Here is a 20,758-nt window from a genome sequence, read left to right as displayed (position 1 = left end):
AAACTAAAAATGTTAAGTGAAAGTGAAGAAACCACAAGATCAAGTAAGGCAGAAAAATGGCAGACCTCATTTTATCACACAAGGGGAGGCACAGTCTGGGGACCAAACAAAAGATTGCTCCTTAGAATTCACAAAGGAACCATCGTGGTCATGGCTTTGAGTGCTTTCACAGGAATCACTACATTAACAGTTGTTACAACACAATTTAGTTCCACATTCTGGAAGAAAACTTTAAAAATCCATCATGCAGTTACCCAACTCTAAAAAGGGAACTGTAACCAACCCACAAGCAGTACATTGGGCCGGGGCGGAGCAGGGGGAGGGATGTTAAAAGGAGTCACATAAAGGGAAATTAATTGAGAAAGCTAGTTTATTGCTAAAACATTACTAGAAATCCAAAAAAATTATTTGCCACGAATAAAAAAGATGTTTCTTAAAAAAAATTATATAACAACTGATTGTTAATAACAAACAAAAACCACCTCTATTTTAGGAGGAGTCTCTCTCTCTCTCTCTCTCTCTCTTTAATGTAAAGATTGACTCAGTAAGAGGAATAAGAAAACAGAGTTTGAAGGACAGGTGTAAACCAGAAATTGGGCAGCAGAAAGGTCTGCCAGGAAGCTTCAAACACAGGGGTAAGAGATGAGGGAAGTTCGGCTGGAAGCCTGCCCTTTTGATCATGGTGCAAAAGATTTGATTGAAGCTGAAAGTAAAAAGAGACTAAATGGAGTTTTTAGGGAAACTCTGTCTCCCAAATTCAGTTTGGAAGTACGCTAATGGGACATATTAAATGCCCAGAATGTTCTAGACAAGGTTGACAGAACAAAAGTCATCAGAGCCAGAGAGCAGCTACTCCAGAGTGCTGAAGGAACTGTTACCCAAAACGTGTAAGAAGCCAGCATCGATTCGTGACTGTCAGACTGCCAGCAAGAGTCTCGTCCACATGTGCACACGAAATGGTAGACTGACTTACAGTACAGGTGAACTAGTAGAAGATAAAATCAAGCAGAAACCCTATATATTTTTTAAATGTGGCAAAATGGGGGGGGGGGGGTAGCAGGAATCTCACTAAATTAATCTATAATTTTAGAAGGGAAATATACGTAGGGGTGCCTGGGTTGCTCAGTCAGCTGTGCGTCAGACTCTTGATTTTGGCTCAGGTCAGGATCTCACAATACGTGGGTTCAAGCCTCCCACTGGGCTCCACACTCACAGCGTGGAGTCTGCTTGGGATTCTCTCTCTCCCTCTGCCCCTCCCCTGCTCTCTCTCTCCCTCTCTCTCTCAAAAATAAATAAACTTACAAAAAAAAAAAAAGGAAGACAGACATAACAAAAAAAGGGAATTGATGGACATAATTCATAATTTAGAGCCTCAAAATTCTTTACATGGATACCTGAACTATAATGGGGCTTGTTTTAAAAAACAAAAGAAAACAAAAGTCAGACCTCACTCAGGCCTTCCAAAATACAGTAAAACCTTGGATTGTAACTTGTTCTGTGAGTGTTCCACAAGACAAGCAAACATTTCTAATAAATTTTAACTTGATAAATGAGCAATGTCTTGCAATATGAGTAGTATGTGATGCGAATGTCACATGATCATAACTGAGCCAATGGTTCTTGAAATTTACCTTGATATACAAGTGTTTTGGATTACAAGCATGTTTGGAACAAGTTATGCTCACAAACCAAGGTTTTACTGTAATGTCATTTTTCTTGATGGTTTCTTGAGGACCTGCGGGAAGATGTGATTTTCTTTCAGTCTCTCTCTTCTCCGTGAACCTTCTCCCTGAGACAGGCCTTCTCCCTCCTTCTCCACACCCCACTTCCCTCTGAGGGCTGCCCCTTTGCAGACCTTTCACCCTCTCGCCCTCCCCACAATCTGGGCCATTGTACACTCCCCACCTCACCCCCACCAGCCACCCACACGCCCCCCCCCCCCAAGGCCAAAGCTATCTCAATGGCATTAGCATGAGAAAAGTCCCCGTTCTTCCAATTCTTCTGCTTCTAATTCTTTATGCTCTTGGGAATACTCAATTCACACAGTCATAGGAGATAGAAAATGTGTCAGATAAAAAAATTCTATCTTTACACACGTGGCAAAAATGATAACAACAGGTAACACCTTTATAGCGTTTACTAATGCTTTATGTTGCTTAACTCCTTTCATCTCTCTATCATCCTCATCACCACCACCATCATCATCACCATTCCCTTTTTACATGTGAAGAAACTGAGGTCACACAACTTAATTAGCAAGACAGGTGTCTGAACCTTGCTCTTTAGTCTGGCTCCAGAACCCACATTCTTAACCACCACACCATACGGACTCACTCGCCTCTCTCCCCAGTAAGATTCTCTTGCTGAGTTTCCTGTCTCTGTGGACGGCACCCCTACATATGCCCTAACCCCCTTGCCCTCAGTCCCATCCGCTAGGTGCCTGGGCCTGCATGAATCTCTGCAGCAGCCTCTCCCTGCCTGTGTGTCTGCACAAGAAGGTACATTCACGCTCACACACACACACACACACACACACACACCATATTTTCAGCACATGTAGCCAGAGTGGGGGGTGTCCAGCTCTTTAGCTAACAAGATTAAACACACACATACACACACAGCAAAAACAAAAACAAAAACAAACAAAAACAAAAACAGCCCCCAAACCAAAAACAAGGAGCACATAGATCTACTTTTTAAATTATTAAAACAAAAATGTTGAATGTGTTGTGGGGTGTTATGAAACTAGATCTCAACATTTCTGAATGCCTGAGGGTGAAATTAGGGACAAAAGGTATTGGAAATCTTCCAGAAACTTGCTTCCTGCGGCTCTAAAAGTGGAAGTAAGAATGTGTCTCCTGAGCAGGCTGTTCTTGGCTCTGGGAGGGAACAAGTTAATGACCTCAGAGTAGTGGCCACTCAGGGTCCACGTGGTAGTGGTTGCTGGAGCCTGTCCCAAGCCAGCCCTGTCAAGATCACTAGCACCCAGGAAACTGGCAGTGAAAATAGTGGATTTTAAAAGTAGAATGTTGGGAGTAGGCCAGTTCGGCGTGGGAGTTTGCACGTGTGTTAGGGGTGGGGGGGGGTCTCTGTTTGTGTCAGGGGAAGGGCGGGTCTGACAGGAGTTGAGCCTCTTTACCCTTCAAACAGTAACCATGTGCCGCAGCAGTGACCCAAAACAGAGACCCAGACACGGCTTGTGTTTTGGAATAAAACCAGCATCAATGAAGTGTTCTTGGAACTCAGCAAGGTGGTTCCTCCAGCCTGAAAGGTCACCTGCGTTCTGTGTCCAGCTTAAGATGAGAGATACAGACAAGACCCTGTAGATTACTGGCCACATAAGGGAGAGAGGGGAGCTTAGAGAAAGAGAGAGAGAGAGAGAGAGGACTTCCTGTTTATCTAGGCATGTGGAGAGTAGGGAAGGTCTTATCTTCAAAAAAAGATGAAATGTGATCTTATTGGTCCCTCTGTGTACATGAAATGGGTCCCAGCAATTATACTGGCTACTATGACAATTATTTCCCTCTTCTCCCCATTCCTTCTGTGTGACCATGGCTTGAGACTGGGGACTCCTTCGAACTTTCATGAGTCAACACTGTATATCACTGTGACCCTATTCTGCCATGACATCATTTCTTCATTAAAGGGAGCCGAGATGTTCATGGTCCAGTCAGGTCCTTAAATTTGCAGAACCACAAAAAGCATTTTATCTATTCACTCTGTACAGTCTGGTGGTTGGGAAACCGATTCACACTAATTAAACCCACAAGAGGCTGATTTGTACACTTGGAGAACAACGTGGCAAATTACTCAGAAAGATAAAACTGACCCAAAAAGCAAGAACATACATTTAGACTGGACACTGTGTTTGAGATAAATCCACCCCAGAAGCCAAACAACAAAGCAAAGAATATAAGATCAAAGCAAAGGTGTTTGTATTGTGTCACACGATAGTTATAGAAAGTCCTGGTAGACTGAGAAATTCGTCTTCCATCATAGCTATGCTTGAAAAACCAAGATGAGTATTTAGACTGAGATGTCCCTTTCCGTCGAGGGTGCCAGAATATCACTGATAAATTCTTATGGCCCAACCTTCATTTTCCCATTGTCAATGAGACTTACTCTCGTCCTATTTGTACTTGTCACTGTGCTTAGAATTGTTAAACTTACAGGTAATGTTTATCAATTATGTTTTAATGAGTAACTTAAATTGGGGCAAATAAGTCTAAGTAAGTATCATAGCATAGCACCTAGAGCTGAAAGGACACCAGCCATCATCTAGGTCTCTGGTTTTCCAATTGTGTCTCACGGATTCAAGGGGCTGCTGAATTGGACAGCTGGAGGTATGAGGAGTAGGGCAAAGAGACAGGTGGCAGCTGACCACCCCTTTGTAAGGAGTTCGGATTATTCCAAGTGCAGAAATCATTATATGTTTTAATATAAAGTGACAGGATGAAGTTTGTTTTTTATTTATTTTTTAAAATGTTTATTTATTTATTTTTGAGAGAGACAGAGCACAATCAGGGGAGGGACAGAGAAAGAGGGAGACACAGAATCTGAAGCAGGCTCCAGGCTCTGAGCTGTCAGCACAGAGCGCAACGTGGGGCTCGAACCCATGAACTGTGAGATCATAACCTGAGCTGAAGTCGGATGACTAACCGACTGAGTCACCCAGGTGCCCCTGACGTTTGCTTTTTAAATAAGAAAGTGATTGGAGGAAGGCAAGAGTAGAAGTCAGGAGACCACCTGAGAAGGTAGAGCCTTTGTCCGGGGGAGAGCTGATGGTGTTGCAGATCAGGGTAATAGCAGTAGAACCAGAGAGAAGAGGATGGATTTGAGATGTAGTTTAAAAGTAGAACAGATAGAGGGGTGCTTGGGCGGCTCAGTCAGTTAAGCATCGTCCAACTTCAGCTCAGGTCATGATCTCGCAGTTCACGAGTTCCAGCCCCACATGGGGCTCTGTGCTGACAGCTCAGAGCCTGGAGCCTACTTCGGATTCTGTGTCTCCATCTCTCTCTGCTCCTCTGTTGCTTGTGCTCTGTCTCTCTCTGTCTCTCAAAAGTAAATAAACATTAAAAAAAAAAAAAAAAAGAGGAGAATAGACAGAACTTGGCTAGTGAGGGAGCAGATGTTACCAAGGATTCACTCATTTATCTATCCCGTCCAGAAAGTTTATTGAGTGCTTACAATGGGTTAGGAATTGGGCTAGGTGCTCAGCTAGACAGCCAATGCCCTGCCCTTCCTGGAGTTCATATTCTAGCAGAGGGAGACAAACAATCCATGGGCACACAAATAGGTAAAATATTAACATGCTTGATAAATCAATTGTAGGGCTCACATTGTTTACCTCCTCCTAGGGACTATTGTCCTGCACCACCTCTTGTCCAATCAACCAGCTGTCCAATCCCTTGAAAATCATTTCAAATATTTTGCCCAGTTTTTTAGCCTGTAAGATAAAAGGGTGAATCTACTCCCCGTTACTCCATCATGGCCAGAAGTGGAAGTTACTTTTTCTTGCATGAATTTGATATAAGGGATAAAGGAAAGGGAGGAGTCAAAACTCACCACCAGGTTCTGACTTTAATGGTTCAGTGGATGGTCATGAAGCAGAAACAGAAGGCTCTGGATTTATTTTTGCACTTCCTTTCTTCCAGTTTCCCTTCCTCCCTCCCTCCCTCCTTCCCTCCTTTTCTTCCTTCCTTCCTTCCTTCCTTCTTTCCTTCTATCCTTCCTTCCTGGGTATGTCTGTTTAAAAATATGTTTTGTTTTGAAGATGCTTGAGAACAGAACAATAGCAGAAAAGATGGAAATCAAGAAGCTAGTTTGGGGCATGTTGAGTCTGCAATGCCTGTAAGACATGTGATACCAGAGTTCAAAGAGCAGAAATAGACCAGAGACGCCCTGTAGAAGCTGGGTACACAGAGATACAGTTCCCCGGGAAGAATCTGGTGGCAGGAGCAGATTTGTGGAGGGCCATCTGCACTCGGATTTTCTGATGCCATTTGAAATGTCTATGAGACATTCAAATAACAGTACCAATTAGTCAGTTCAGTATTGGCATCTGGCGCTCAGAAAACAGAGCTGGGCTGCAGTTATAAATGTGGGGCTCTTCAGCATATAGGTATCATTTAAATCATAAGGACAAGGTTACCCCAAAAAGGGGAGAGAAGAGAGGGAGAAGAGAAAAGGGGAAGAAAGAACAGAGCAGAAGAGAAAAGAGAAGATGAAAAGGCCCAAGAACAAGTCATGGGGAATACCAGTCATTAAAGGCAGCACAGCATAAGAGAAACCATCAGAGGATAACAGAAGGGACTGGCCATTGAAGAAGGAAACCAGACACTGGATTTTCAAAGGAGAAGAGTATTTCAAGAGGGAATATCAATTGGTTCAAATGCTGCTAAGAGTCAAGTAAGATAAGAATTTGGAAAGATCCATTGGATTAATTTGGAAGTCATTTGTGAGCTTATCAAGAGCAGTTTCAGTGGGATCATAGAGGGGAAGGTGGACCAGACTCCAATGAAGAATGAATGGGAGGTAAAGAGCAGGTAGCATATGCAAACCGCTCTTCCATGGAGAATGGGAAAGTGGGGTAAGCCTGGAGGGACTGATGAGTTAGCAGAGGTTAGTTGTTTATTTTTAAGACACAGAGCATATTGGGATGATAAAACCAAGAGGTTAAGAATGCAGAGAGAGGGATTAACCAAAGAGCAAGGCTCCTGAAAAAGCTCCTGAAAAGTCCAGGATCCAGAGCTCACTTTCTTTTTTATTATTATTATATGAGAGAGAGAGAGAGAGAGAGAGAGAGCACATGCGAGCACACACAGCAGGGCAGAGGGGTAGAGGGAGAAAGAGAGAGAGAAAACCTTAAACAGGCTCCACCCTCAGTGCAGAGCCCAACATGTGGCCACATGGGACTTGATCCCACGACCCTGGGATCATGACCTGAGCTGAAATCAAGAGGCAGACACTCAACCAACTGAGCCTCCCAGGCACCCCTAGAACTCACTTCCTAATGGTCCTTACCACAGTCTCTCCGTCAGCCTTTGCTAACAGATCACCCCCCCCCCCCAACCAGTTGAGACCTCTCTAAATACAGGGATCACGTCCTCAATTCTTTTCTGAGCCCATGTGTGGCATGGCATATAACAAGTGTTTGAAATATTTCTTCACTGAATTAATGTATACACAGTTGGAAGTGCATACACAAACGGATGAAGGAAGTTTATCTGGTAAAATCTGCCCTGAAAAGTGAAGCAAAGATATCTATGTATTTAATTACCTCAAGATCAGAAAATACTTTCTGTAGGGGCCCCTGGGTAGCTCAGTCAGTTAAGCATCCAACTTTAGCTCAGGTCATGATCTCGCAGTTTGTGAGTTTGAGCCCCGTGTCGGGGTCTGTGCTGACAGCTCAGAGCCTGGAGCCTGCTTCGGACTCTGTGTCTCCCTCTCTCTCTGTCTCCCTCCACCTGCCCCCCCCCCACCCTCCGCTTGTGCTCTGTCTCTCTCTCTTTCAAAAATAAATAAAGATTAAAAAAATTTTTAATTAAAAAAAATTTAAAAAAGAAGATACTTTCTGTAGATTCTGGTTAGTGTTCCCAGAGTGGAAAATAAGCACAATAAAAACAAAATTCTTATTAATTTTTTAGAGACATGCAATGTGGTTTTTTTCCCCCAAATTAATCACAACTGATGAATAGCTACTTCCTGTGTAGATCCAAAGGCTTCTTTCAGCATTCTAGGGCAAAGAGTAATTGCCATATTTTACATCTGAAAACCAATCTCATTTATCAAAAAACACTTCAGTTTGGTAAGTGCTATATAATTATTTCCATTATTTCTATAACATCTCTATATGTTGACTTAGTATTATTATGTCATCAATTCTCAATCATTAGATTAGTGACAGAATCAAATTCTGGAGGACCCAAAACAGTGAATAATAAATAGAGTAGGGACAGCAAGTTTGTCATCCCAATTTGGGCTCATTTGGGCAAATAGCCCATGTCAACACACAGATGACAGAGTTTCAGCTCAGAAGCACTCTGTGTGGTGAGCGATCTGCTTAGGACGTTTTTCATTAATGAGACTGATTCACCAAGCGGATCAAGAACTGACGGAAAGGATAGAGCCCCCCATAAACAGAAGGTTATACAATTCAAAAACATAGCAAAGGCAAAATTGGACTCAGAATTTAGAACTAAGAACTAGAACTGAGAAATTGCCCAGTCCTTCTCCCTCATTTTACACATGAATATAAAATCCAGAGAGATTGCATAACTTGCTCTGAGTCACACGAAAAATTAGTGAAACGTCCTCCCAACGAATGACGACGTCTCACGTAACGAATGACGTCTTACATCACTCCCAGGCCAGTGTGCTACACCATCTTGCATCCCCAAGATGCAATTCTTCGGCATCTTTGCATTCTTCTGCAAAAGAAAGAAAGAAAGAAAGAAAGAAAGAAAGAAAGAAAGAAAGAGAAAGAAAGAAATAAAAAGAAAGAAAGAAAGAAAGAAAGAAAGAAAAAGAAAAATCTTCAAATTCTAACGGACAGTTAAAAATGTAAAGAATAAGTTGAAATCCAAGACACATAAGGCATTAAGAGAAAATTCAGATTGTTAAAGCTTATGATACACTACACACTTTCCCAGCTGTTAACTCACAAAATTCTTTCAAGTCTCTGTCAGGTTTTATTCCCTCTTACAAATGAGGACACAGAGGCTAAGTAATTTACCCCAGGTCAAAAGCAACTAGACGAGAATTTAGGTCTACAACGCTGGGTACACTTCTCTTTCCATTATATAACATTTCAAGCTAGGTCACATCTTCCAGCCCAGACAGATCATAACCTGAAGCAATAAAAGACTCAAAGATGTTATTGTGCAACTACTGTTGGCAATCTTGGTGGGGTGTGAGGTAGGGGAAGACATGAACAAAAGAGGCCAGAAAACTAGAAAATAGCTTTTGATTGTGAAATTTGAGAAAATCTAGATTCTGGGAACTACAATTCGGTCAAAGCAAATTCCTGATGTCAACCTGTCAACCTTTGGCAAAAATCGAGAATGAAATTACTAAATATATGGTTTGTGAACCACTTAGAAAAGAATGCTGTGATCACAGGGAGCCAACATGGATTCACTAAATCAGGATGCCAAAACATCAAACATATCCACTAGGAATTAAGGTTAAGTCTATTGGGATGTCACTGTGGTCAAAGTGAAAATATGAGATTAAGATAACAGGGCAGTTGGATATATTCACAATTGGTTAAAGTTGCCAGTGACCTGTCATATAACCCTGCCTGATATAATTCTATTAAAAATTTTAGCAATTTTTTTTTCAACTTTGAAAATCCTCAGATTTGTGGATAATTTGAAGTTTGAAGGCAGATGTCATATGATAAACACCAATAATCATTTGGACAGACTGAAATGGTCAACCCCTCCATTTCAGATTTAATAGGAAAAGTATAGCTATACATTGAAGTAAAAACAAATAGGGGCATCTGGGTGGCTCAGTCAGTTAAGTGTCCAACTTTGGCTCAGGTCACGATCTCATGGTTCATGGGTTCGAGCCCCACATCAAGCTCTGTGCTGACAGCTCAGAGCCTGGAACCTGCTTTGGATTCTGTGTCTCTGTCTCTCTCTGCCCCTCCTCAGCTCATACTCCATCTCTCTCTGTGTCTCTCAAAAATGAATAAACGTTAGAAAAAAATTTTAAATAAATAGATGGGTACATGACAGATGATAGACAGACGATAGATGATAGATAGATAGATAGATAGGGAATCACATAAATTCCAAATGGTGAAAATCTGACTTGATCAAAATTTGTTAGAGAGAGAAGACTGAAGTTTAGTAAAAGACACAAGTTCAGTACATGCCAATAGCACACAGATGCCCTACGACGTAATGAATAAGAGCTTGAGCTTGAGCATCAACAAAGCTGGGCTCACAGTCAAGTGCACCACTTAATATCTGTGTGACCTTTCCTTAATTTTAAAGCCTCAGCTTCCTATTCTATAAAATGAGTATTATACAATGTCACACTGCTAGTAATAGAACTTGGATCATAATTCAAGTCTTCTGATTCCTCTGCTGTTTTTCCATGGAGGGCTACTTTCAAATAGTTCAAAAAGATGTTTTAGAAAAAAGAATTGAATCATTCTTTTATCCTTAGAGGAACAACCAACACCAGATTAACAGAGGAATGCTATCAAAGGCCAAGTTCAGCCCTCTTCTTGGGAGAATATTGGACCTGATGGGCTAACATGGAATAGACCTCCCCATGAAGCAGAGAAATCATGGAGCACTGAGCAAACCGGCAGCAGGTGTCTGATCAACGGTGAGGAATTCTGCTGCAGTGATTCCAATGAGGATGAAAACTACCACCAACGATCCCTGAGGTCTCTTCAGCTCTCAGATTCAGAGATTTCTCCAATGCTTGGTTACTATGATTTTGCAACTGATGTGAAGAAAGGTTTTTGTGAAAGAATTTATTGTCATTGATTTTGCTTTATGGAAAGTCATATTTACCCGTGTTGGAAGTGACCAGGGAAATAGATCCCTTTTCTCAGCATTCACCTGAGGGTTAACATAATAGAAAGCACAAATGATTCTGAAGTCTCCCACAATTCCAAATGGCTCATGAACAATGGAGACTTGCACCCCTATATTCTGACAATTACTTTTCCATCTTTTGGCAAGTTTGTGAAATATCACTGGCACACGCTCCCTTGTGAGTTTATCTGCTGCACTGTGCTGTCCCCTGCTGCAGATGCCCAGCTTCCTGATGCTGTCTCCTGTCCCATCCAAAGCAGAAATGGGCAGCTTCATTTTCCCTAAATCATTAGCTTATTTATTCACTCCCTCAACAAATAAAAAAGACATGCTACTTATAAATAGTTCCCATTTAATGAACACAGGCCACATGCCTGCAGCTTTATACATTTTAGCTCAACTAATTGCCTAAATAACTCTGGGAGATTTATACCACCTGAAGATAAAAAAAAAATCAAAATTCACAGAATCAAATTAATCCGCTCAAGATTGCACAACTAAAAAGTGGTGAGGCTGTGGTGTTCTCATTCTACTGCATTATTATAAGTAAGGCACTGTGCTGTGAGCAAGAGGGGAGTAGGAGAAAATCTCTTCTATCCAATCACTTACTCCTGAATAGTGCATATTACATGCACACAGGTAACTATATTAGGAATGGGTACGTGGTAATTACATAATATACTCTGGACAGAAACATGATTAGAATAGCCCTCTGGGGAGCACCTTGGTAATATACATCCAAGGTCTTTAGAAGTTGTAATGGTTTGTTTTATGTGTCAACTTGACTGGACTAAGCGATACCCAGAGAACAGGTAAAACATTATTTTGGGTGTGTCTGTGAGGGTATTTCTGGGAGAGATTAGCATTTGAATCCATAGACTAAAATACCAGCCCTCATCTGGCATCACCCAGCCACCGAGGGGCCTGAACAGGGAGAAGAAGGGCGATTTTATCTCTTTCACTTCTTGAGCTAGGACGTGGGATATCCATCTTCTGCCTTTCTGCATCAGAGCTCTTGCTCTTCGGGCACTGAGCCCTGGGACTTACACCAGCGTCCCCACCACCACCCTCCCCACTCTCAGGCCCTTGGCCTCAGACTGGGATTCACACCATCAGCTACTCTGGTCTCAGGGTTTCGGATGCAACGCCACCCACTCTCCTCATTCTCCAGCTTACAGACAGCAGATGCAGACACATCTCAGCCTGTATAATTGCATAAGCCAATTCCCATAATAAATCTCCTCTTATATATCTATACTGACTCTGTTTCTCTGGGGAACAGTGACTAATACAGAAGTCCGTATTATTTGACATTAAATGGTCACTTCTGGTAACTTAACTTTGTGGCTATGATGTAGTAGATTGTAGCAGACTGGTACTCCCACAGAAAACAGCCAGAAAAGCTGAATATAATATAAAAGTGTAAGTGTTTGAGGTGGTGAAAGAGCTGCTTGGGCTGCCAGGACATGAGGACTCAAGATTCTAGAAAGAAGAGGTCTCTGAGGTAATCCCAACATTTTGCATGCAACCTCTGTTTCCCAGTGACATTTGTTCATTCCGGGTGCAGGGGTAGAAGGGGCTGAAAAACTAGATAAAGGACCACTGCTAAGAAGCAGGAACTCAACCAATCTTTCAAGCAATCCCAGGGGATTGGGGAGACAAATTAAAACTGGAGGAGTATGCAAAAGGGAGAAGCTTCCAGTTATAAAATAAAGAAGTTCCAGGGATGTAATGTGCAGCACGGTGACCATGCTGAACAGCACTGTATTATATATTTTTTGAAAGTTCTCATCACCAGAAAAAAATTATCACATGCATGGTGATGGGTGGAAACTGGACGTATCATGGAGATTATTTCACAGTAAATATATACAAATATCAAATCATTATATTGTGGCCCTGAAACCCATATAATGTTATATGGCAATTATACCTCAGTTAAAACAAAACAAAGATCCCCCCTCTCTTAAGTCACTGGGGCTGCTATAACTGAATACCATAGACGGGGTGGCCTATAAACAACCGACACTGATTTCTGAAGGTTCCAAAGGCTGGGAAGTCCAAGTTCAAGAACCAGCAGATCTGATGTCTGGTGGGAGCCTACTCCTCACTGACAGCCATCTTATCACTGTGACCTGGCATGAGGGATCTCTCTGGGTTCTCTGCTATAAGGACGCTAATCCCATCCACGAGGCCTCCTCCATCATGACCTAATTACCTCTCAAAGGCCCCACCTCCAAACACCAGCACATTAGGCTTCATATGAATTTGGCATGGGAGGTGGGGGAGGGAGGGGACACATTAAAAAAATAATAAAAATTTTAAAATATGGGGTGCCTGGGTGGCTCAGTTAGTTAAGCCTCCGACTTCAGTTTAGGTCATGATCTCACGATTCGTGAGTTCAAGCCCCATGTCTGTCTCTGCGCTGACAGCTCAGAGCCTGGAGCCTGCTCTGGATTCTGTGTCTCCCTCGCTGCCCTTCCCCTGTTCACATTCTCTCTTTCTCTCTCTCTCTCTCTCAAAAATAAATAAACACTAATTGTTTTTAATAAGTAAATAAATATTTTAAAATACAATAAAATTGGGGAGGTATGGTTCTCAGGCAGCTAGGACGGAAACAACAGTGTCCCTGAGAGAATGGAGGCACAGAAAAATGAGCCCAACATTTGACAATGACATTTTGAGGCACTTTCCAAATTCTTAAGCTACACAGAGAAAGAGACAGTAGTTTCACTGTGCTGAAAATTAAAGAAAAAACAAAACAAAAACTGAAGTTTAAGGCCCGCCAGGAAGGAACTGCCGTTGTAAATGCTGCAGGTCTTAGTCGGGACATCTGCAAGTGTCCGCCACAGAGATGAAGAACAAACCAAAGACAGACGATCCTCACAGAGGCCACAGCTCAGTCTCAAGACAGCCCTGCTTTAACTGCCAATTAGAAGAGAGTGTGAATCCTTTCTGGAAGAAGATCATTTCATCCAGAGTTTCTTACATTTTTTTATACAAAATGTCTGGCCTTTAATCAATAGTTACCAGTCATGAGAAGAAACAAGACTAAAAAAATCGGCCATAGAAACAGACAAGTAACCCAGACGTTGGCATTATCAGAGACTGGAATTTGCATGTTCAGAAAAATAGCAAGGTGGAAATTAACACCAAAAGGGAAGAAAGAGGACACAAAATAGGGCAGAAGCAGTATATGAAGAAATAACATCTTAGATGTTTCAAAAACTCACAAAAGTCATCAAGGAAAAATCTAAACTGTTCTAGAACCTAAGGAGGATAAACAAAGAAAACCACACCTGGTACAGCTTCCTAAAACTGCCTAAAAACAGAGACAAAGACAAAAGTCTTAAAAACAGCCAGGGAAAACAGACACATTACTTTCAGAGGAGACAGAATAAGACCCCAAACGAACAAAGAAACAAAGAAATGCCATCTTTAAAGTGCAAGAAAATAAATGCCCACCTAAAATTCTGTATCACCAACTGAAAAGAGCCTTCAAAAATGAAGATAAATTAGAAACAAATTTTCAGGCATATAAAAAACAATCAGATAATTCCTTGTCAGCAGACTTCCGTTAAAGGAAATATTACGTGGTGGTGGATGTTAACAAGGCTTATTGTGCTGATCACTGCATAATTTATACAAATACCAAATCATTATGTTGTACACCTGAGACTAATATAAGGTTATATGTCAATTACATCTCAGGAAAAAAAGTGGCGGAGGGGAGAAAATACTGATGAAAATTCTTATATAAGGAAGACAATACCAGATAGAAACATAGAAGTGCAGGAATAAAAAAGGTGAATTTGTAACATTTAATCTTGATTGCATCAAGGAGCAGTCAAAATGTCTTGTAGAGTCTGCAATGTATGTAGAATTAAAATGTGTGCCAACAATAACAAAAAGAGGCAAGAAGGGGAAATTAGTTAAATTATTACTCAAGAAGCATTGTTTAACAGGCAATGGTGAGACTACAGATTATCTGATATGCAAATAAATCAAGGAATGATATTTTAATCTCTACACCAATAACTAAAAGCATACATAACAAGCTCATAAAAGGAAATGTGGAATAATAAAAAAAAAAAAACTTGATTAAAAGAAAATAAGGCAGAAAAGGAGAGAAAAGGAATCATAAAACGCGTGAACATAAAGAAAGCAAACATAAGATAGATATACACCAATTATCTCAGTAATTACATTAAATGTAAGCAGAATAAAAGCTCCAACTGAAAAGTTCATAGTCAGTCTGTGTAACAACCACGAAAACAACAGCAGAACCCAGACAACTCTGCAGCTTAGAAGATACACATCCTAAATATGAGGGCGTGACTCCAAGTCCTCAATCACGGAGAGATTGAAAGTAAAACAGGGAAAAAGATTAGCCATGAGAATGTTAACAAAAAAGTACTATAACTACATTAATACCAAGCAAAGAAAACTTCAAGGCAAGAAACATTACTAAAGATAAAAGACATTCATAATGATAAAAATGTAAATCCATCTAATTCTAAATAACATAGCTTCAAAAATTGAAGAACTGAAGGAAGAAATGCACTGTGAGAGAAGGAGACTTTAACAAGCCTCTTGTAGCAGATGAGGTAAAAACAGGCAAAAATAAATCAATAAATTGGTAAGAACACAGGAGATATGAATGACAAAATCAACAAATCTGATTCATTTGACAAATGCAGAATACTCCACCCAACAGTAAAAAGTCCTCAATCATTCCAAGTACACATGGAACATCTACAAAAGTGGCCTTATGCTGTCGATAAATAAATTCTTAACAAATTTCAAGTTTTAAAAATCTTTCAGAGTGTATTTGCTGACCACAGTGAAATGCCCAAATGTTTGGAAATTAAGCAACTCACCTTTAAAAATAAATTAATATTTAAAAAAACTCACCCTGAATCAAAGAGTAAGTCACAATAAAAACTGGAAAACATGTTGAACTGGGGCGCCTGGGTGGCTCAGTTGGTTGAGCGTCCGACTTCGACTCAGGTCATGATTTCACGGTTCGTGGGTTCGAGCCCCGCATCGGGCTCTGTGCTGACAGCTCAGAGCCTGGAGCCTACTTCAGATTCTGTGTCCCCCTCTCTCTCTCTGTCCCACCCCTGCTTGTGCTCTGTCTCTCTCTTTCAAAAATGAATAAACATTAAAAAAATAAAAAAAAAAAAAAGAAAACATGTTGAACTATATACTATAATGAAAATATGACCTCGACCTGTGGAATGTGGCTAAAATTCTGGTTAAGGAAAATATGTAGTATTAAGTGCATATGCTAGCCAAAAGAAAGAGCTGAAAATCAAACAAGAAGTTAGTGCAAAAAGTGGCAAATTAAATACAAATAAGTAAGAAAAATAAAAAATAACATGAATTAAGGAAATAGAAAACAAACGTATGAGAGAGAAAATCAATAAAGTTGGTTCCTTAAAAAGATAATATTTATAAACACCTAGCAAGACTAATCAAGAAAAAAGAATGCAAATATTGTCCAAATCCAAATGGAATGTAAAAGGAAACATCATGGCAGATCCTTGGATTTAAGGGATCCGATCAGAGGCTCCAGGTGGCTGGGTGGGGCCCACGGTGACAGGTGCGAAAGACGTCACTGTCCCTGCAGCATAGAGGCAGGTCTGCAGGGCGCACTCACCATCACCAGGGCCTGGGTAAGGACTGCCAGCTGGCCCCCCTTTGCCCACAGACTCGGTGGCCTTGTTAACAGACCAGCTCAGGAATCTCCTTCTCCAGGCCTTCGCTCGCCCCACATCCTAAAGTCCCCACTGAGGGGCACTTGTTCACGTCCCTGCATCCTGGGCCCCTATGTCCAGGCCAGTGAGATGCTCCTGGGTGGGTTCCCTATGTCTGTGTGTGATGGGGTATGGGAATGTTACAGGCGGAGGGACCACCATGTGTAAAAAGCCTTAGAGGTGAGACTGAGCCAGAAAGATTCAGGAAAGCTGGGGGCCTTCCTGTGTCTGCAGGGAACAAGGCACAGTCACATTGAGAATGGTGGGCTGGGGAGTTGTACTTCATTCTCAGGGCCCTGGCAGGTTGTGAACAGAAAGGGGATTCAATGAGTTAGAGTTGTAAGAGTTTTCCAAAAGCTGCGCAGAGGAAGAACGGCTAGAATGGGAATGGTGGAGATACTGAGGCACAGGAAGGTTGATCGCTTGTGAGAGGTCACAGAGCTGGTAAGGGGTGGCACTGAGGACTGAAGCACCTAGGTCAGTCAGATAGCTTGAGGTCATCTGGCTCCAGGTTGGGCAGGGGTACAAGGGAGGCTCGAGCCCATGGAGCCCAGCCATGGTCACCTGCCACTTCCCCCAAGTTCAGATGGCTGAGGAAGCACTTGTGGAATGTGCACAGGGAAACAGAGGGTTTCCCAGTCCTTCCCTGATCCCAACCGCATTCATACGGTCTCTGAGATTATGGTGTCCTGAGACTCTCCACCTGCTCTTTTCCCAAGCCTTGGGTCTGGAGACTCTAGAGAGAGCCCAAGTCCAGGGTCCTGAGTCCAGGGGAAGGCTTCCCATTTTTGGCAACCAGTGCTAAGAGGTGTGGATGTTTATCCCAGGAACTGGTAGCCAGATGTGCACATTCTGAGAGGTAAACCTGAGCTAGGTCTGCTCAGGAAACCGTAGGTCCCCTTTCTTTCAATAAAGAGAATAAGGCAAGAGTGAGGGCTGTAATAGCTGCCTGAGAAGTTGGGCATCTATTATAGAGATAATGGGAGGTTTGGATCAGAGGAAGGAGGAAGCCTTGCCCAAGTACAAACAAGCTCCATCTGGCTGCAGGGCTGGGAATAGACCGTGGGGGGAAGAGAAGAGGCCTGGAGTCCAGGAAGAGGCTACTGGAATAGTCCAAGTGAATGTTGGACCAGAATGGCCTTGGAACTAAGAGAAGTGCTTGGATTCTGACTCCATTTTTTAAAGAAAAGACAGCAGATTTTTGGATGTTGTAGGAGACAGAGATGAAGGGAGGAGTCAGAAATGACCTCAGAGATTTTGATCCCAGCAGCTGAAAGGATGAGAGCTCCATCAGCTGGGGTGGGTTTAATGGCCTGAATTGTGTCCTCCTAAAATTTGTATGTAGAAGTACATGTACCCCAAAATGTAACTGTATTTAGAAATAAGGTATTTGAAGAGGTGATGAAGTTAAAATGAAGCCTTTAAAGTGAGCTCTAATTCTATATAAATGATGTCCTTATAAGAAGAGGAAGAAACACAGGAATGTATGCTTGCAGAGTAACAACCCTGACAAGAAGCAGAACAGGATGCAATTCTTCAAGCCAAAGAGAGAAGCCTCAGGAGGAGAAACCAAATTTGTCCACACTTTGATCTTGGACTTTCAGCCACCAGAACTATGGAAAAGAAAAAAAAAAAACAAAAACACAAAAACTTGTTACATTGTTTAAGCTTAATAATAATAATAATGATAATAGAGGATGCCAAGATGATTCAAAGGACAGACTTTTAAACAAATGATGCTTGGAAAATTGGATATCCACATACAAAAGAATAAAGTTGAACTCTTACATAAACCATATACAAAAATGAACCCCAAATCAATCAAAGACCTACACATAATAGTTAAAACTATAAAACTCTTAGAAGAAAACAGAGGGAAAAGCTACATGACACTGGATTTGGTAATGACTTCCTAGATATGACACCAAAAGAACAGGCAACAAAAGACAAAATAGATCATTTGTACTTCATCAAAGTTTAAAAGTTCTGTGCTTTAAAAGACACTATCAAGAGAATGAGAAAACAATCCACAGAATGAGAGAAAATATTTGCAAATCATATTTCTGACAATGGGTTAATATCCAGAATGCATAAAGAATGCCTACAATTCAACAATAAAACAAATAACCAAATTCAAAAATGGGCAAAGGGCTTGAATAGACATTTCTCAAAAAAAAAAAAAATGTACAAGCAGTCGATAGGCACATAAAAGATGCTCAACATCACTAATGTTGATCAAACCCATGAGATATCAACTTCATACTTATTAAGATAACTATTATAAAAAAGAAACAGATGATAACAAGTGTTGGGGTGCCTGGGTGTCTCAGTCAGTTAAGCATCTGACTCTTGGTTTCAGCTCACATCATGATCTCACAGCTTGTGAGTTCGAACCCCACATTGGGCTCTGTGCTGACTATGCAGAGCCTGGTTGGGATTCTCTCTCTCCCTCTCTCTCTGCCCCTTCCCCACTCATTCTCTCTCTCTCTCTCTCTCTCTCTCTCTCAAAAATAAATATTTAAAAAAAAATAAAAGAACAAGTGTTGACAGGATGTGGCGAAATTGAGACTCTTGTACGTTGCTGATGGGAATGTAAAATGGTGCAGCCACCATACAAAACTATTTGAAGGTTCTTTGGAAAGTTGAATATAGAATTACCATATGATTCAGCAATTCTATTTCTAGGTACATACCCCAAAGAATTGAAAGTGGGGACTCAAACAGGTTCTTGTAAACCCATGTTCATAGCAGCATTATTCACAATAGTCAAAACATGTAAACAACCCCAGTGTCCATCAACAGATGAGTGGATAAACGAAATGTAATATATACATACAAAGGAATATTATTCAACCTGAAGAAGGAATGAAATTCTGGGATACACTACAACGTAGATAACTTTGAGGACATTATGCTAAGTGAAATAAGCACAATACAAAAGGACAAATATTGGATTATTTCATTTACATGAGATACCTACAATAGTCAAATTCATAAAAGACAATGGAATAGAGGTTACCAGGGGCTGAGGGGAGATGGGAAAGATAATTTATTATTTAATGGCTACAGAAATTTCTGTTTGACATAATAAAAATGATCTGGAATTGAATAATGCTAATGGTTGCACAAGATAGGGACTATACTTAATGTCACAGAATGTATACCTAAAAATTGTTTAAATGATTAGCTTCATGTGAGACATATGATACTGCAGTTTTTTAAAAGTTATACAAAAAAATTCAATCAAAATAATTCACTATATTTACAGAATAAAGAAGAGAATTCATAATCATTTCAATAGATGAAGAAAAACCACTTGATAAAATTCAACACCCATTTGTGATTTTTTAAAAAGTTTTAGCTTACAAGGGATGAAAGGGTACTTAACTAAATATCTTAATTATCTAAAACTACAACAAATGTAATACCTAGCAAATATTGAAAGCCTCCCCCTAAGATTGAGAATAAAATAAGAATGTTCACTATCACTACTTCAAGTCAACATTATTCTGGAATGCCTATAAATCAAGAAAAGGAAATAAAAGTTTTAGAAATTAGAAAAGAGAGATAAACTTGTCATTATTTTAGATAACATGTAATATGCATAGGAAATCTAGAAACATTCTATAATTGAAATTACTAAGTGAACCGCAAGGTCTCTACTTACAAGATGAATATACAAAAATCCTATATACCACCACAAACAATTAGCAAATGAAAGTTTTTAGGTGATAGCATTTATAATATGATTTAAAAAACTGAATACCTAAAAATAAATTTAACAAAATGTGAATGAGACCTGTACACAGAAAACTATATAACATTATTGAGAGAAATTAACAAAAACCTAAGTAAACTGAGGTATATACCATGTACATGGACCCGACATAGATGTTAATTCTTCCCAAATCCATCTATAGACTCAATGATATCTCAATAAAAATCCTAGCATGAATGTGTGTGTGTGTGTGTGTGTGTGTGTGTGTGTGTTGGCAAAATGATTCTAAAATTTTTACGGAAATACAAAGGGCCAAGAACAGTCAAGGCAATGTTAAAAACTGAAGGAAAAAGTTAAAAGACTTGCCTTTCTAGATCATGACATATCAGGCTATAGAAATTAAGACAATGTCATTTTGGCACAAAGATAAATAGAGCAATAGAAGAGCATAGAGACTCCCAAACCTACTCACATCTGTAAGGTGACCAGACTTATGACAAAGGTGATACTACCACATACTAGAAAAAGAGTGGTCTTTTTCCATAAATGATGTACTTTCAATTGGGAACCCAAAAGGTGAAAATCAATTTTGACCCCATACCAGACACAAAATGCTATTCCTAGTAGTTGTAGATTTAAATGTACAATAAAACAGTAGGGCTTCTAGAAGAAAGCATGGGAGAATAACCTTGTAGGTAGAAACAAGCTTAAATGGGACACAA

General features: G+C 40.5%; 1 long non-coding RNA gene across 5 annotated transcripts in view; it reads right to left on the bottom strand.

Moving 5' to 3' along the window:
* LOC122203947 overlaps positions 1-20,758 on the bottom strand; it is a 56,864-nt gene that overhangs the window by 16,380 nt on the left and 19,726 nt on the right. The window contains exons 3-4 of one of the 5 annotated variants that reach the window (XR_006195417.1): positions 8,358-8,429; positions 7,652-7,735 (exon numbers count right to left, since the gene is read on the bottom strand). The exons of 3 other annotated variants lie outside the window; for them this stretch is intronic. This is a non-coding gene — a long non-coding RNA (uncharacterized LOC122203947). One more of the 5 variants, XR_006195416.1, reaches the window with a different exon arrangement.

This window comes from Panthera leo, chromosome D3 (assembly GCF_018350215.1).
Source record: "Panthera leo isolate Ple1 chromosome D3, P.leo_Ple1_pat1.1, whole genome shotgun sequence".
Taxonomy (NCBI): domain Eukaryota; kingdom Metazoa; phylum Chordata; class Mammalia; order Carnivora; family Felidae; genus Panthera; species Panthera leo.
The sequence above is the reverse complement of the archived record's forward strand: the minus strand, read 5'-3'. Positions and strand labels throughout refer to the sequence as shown.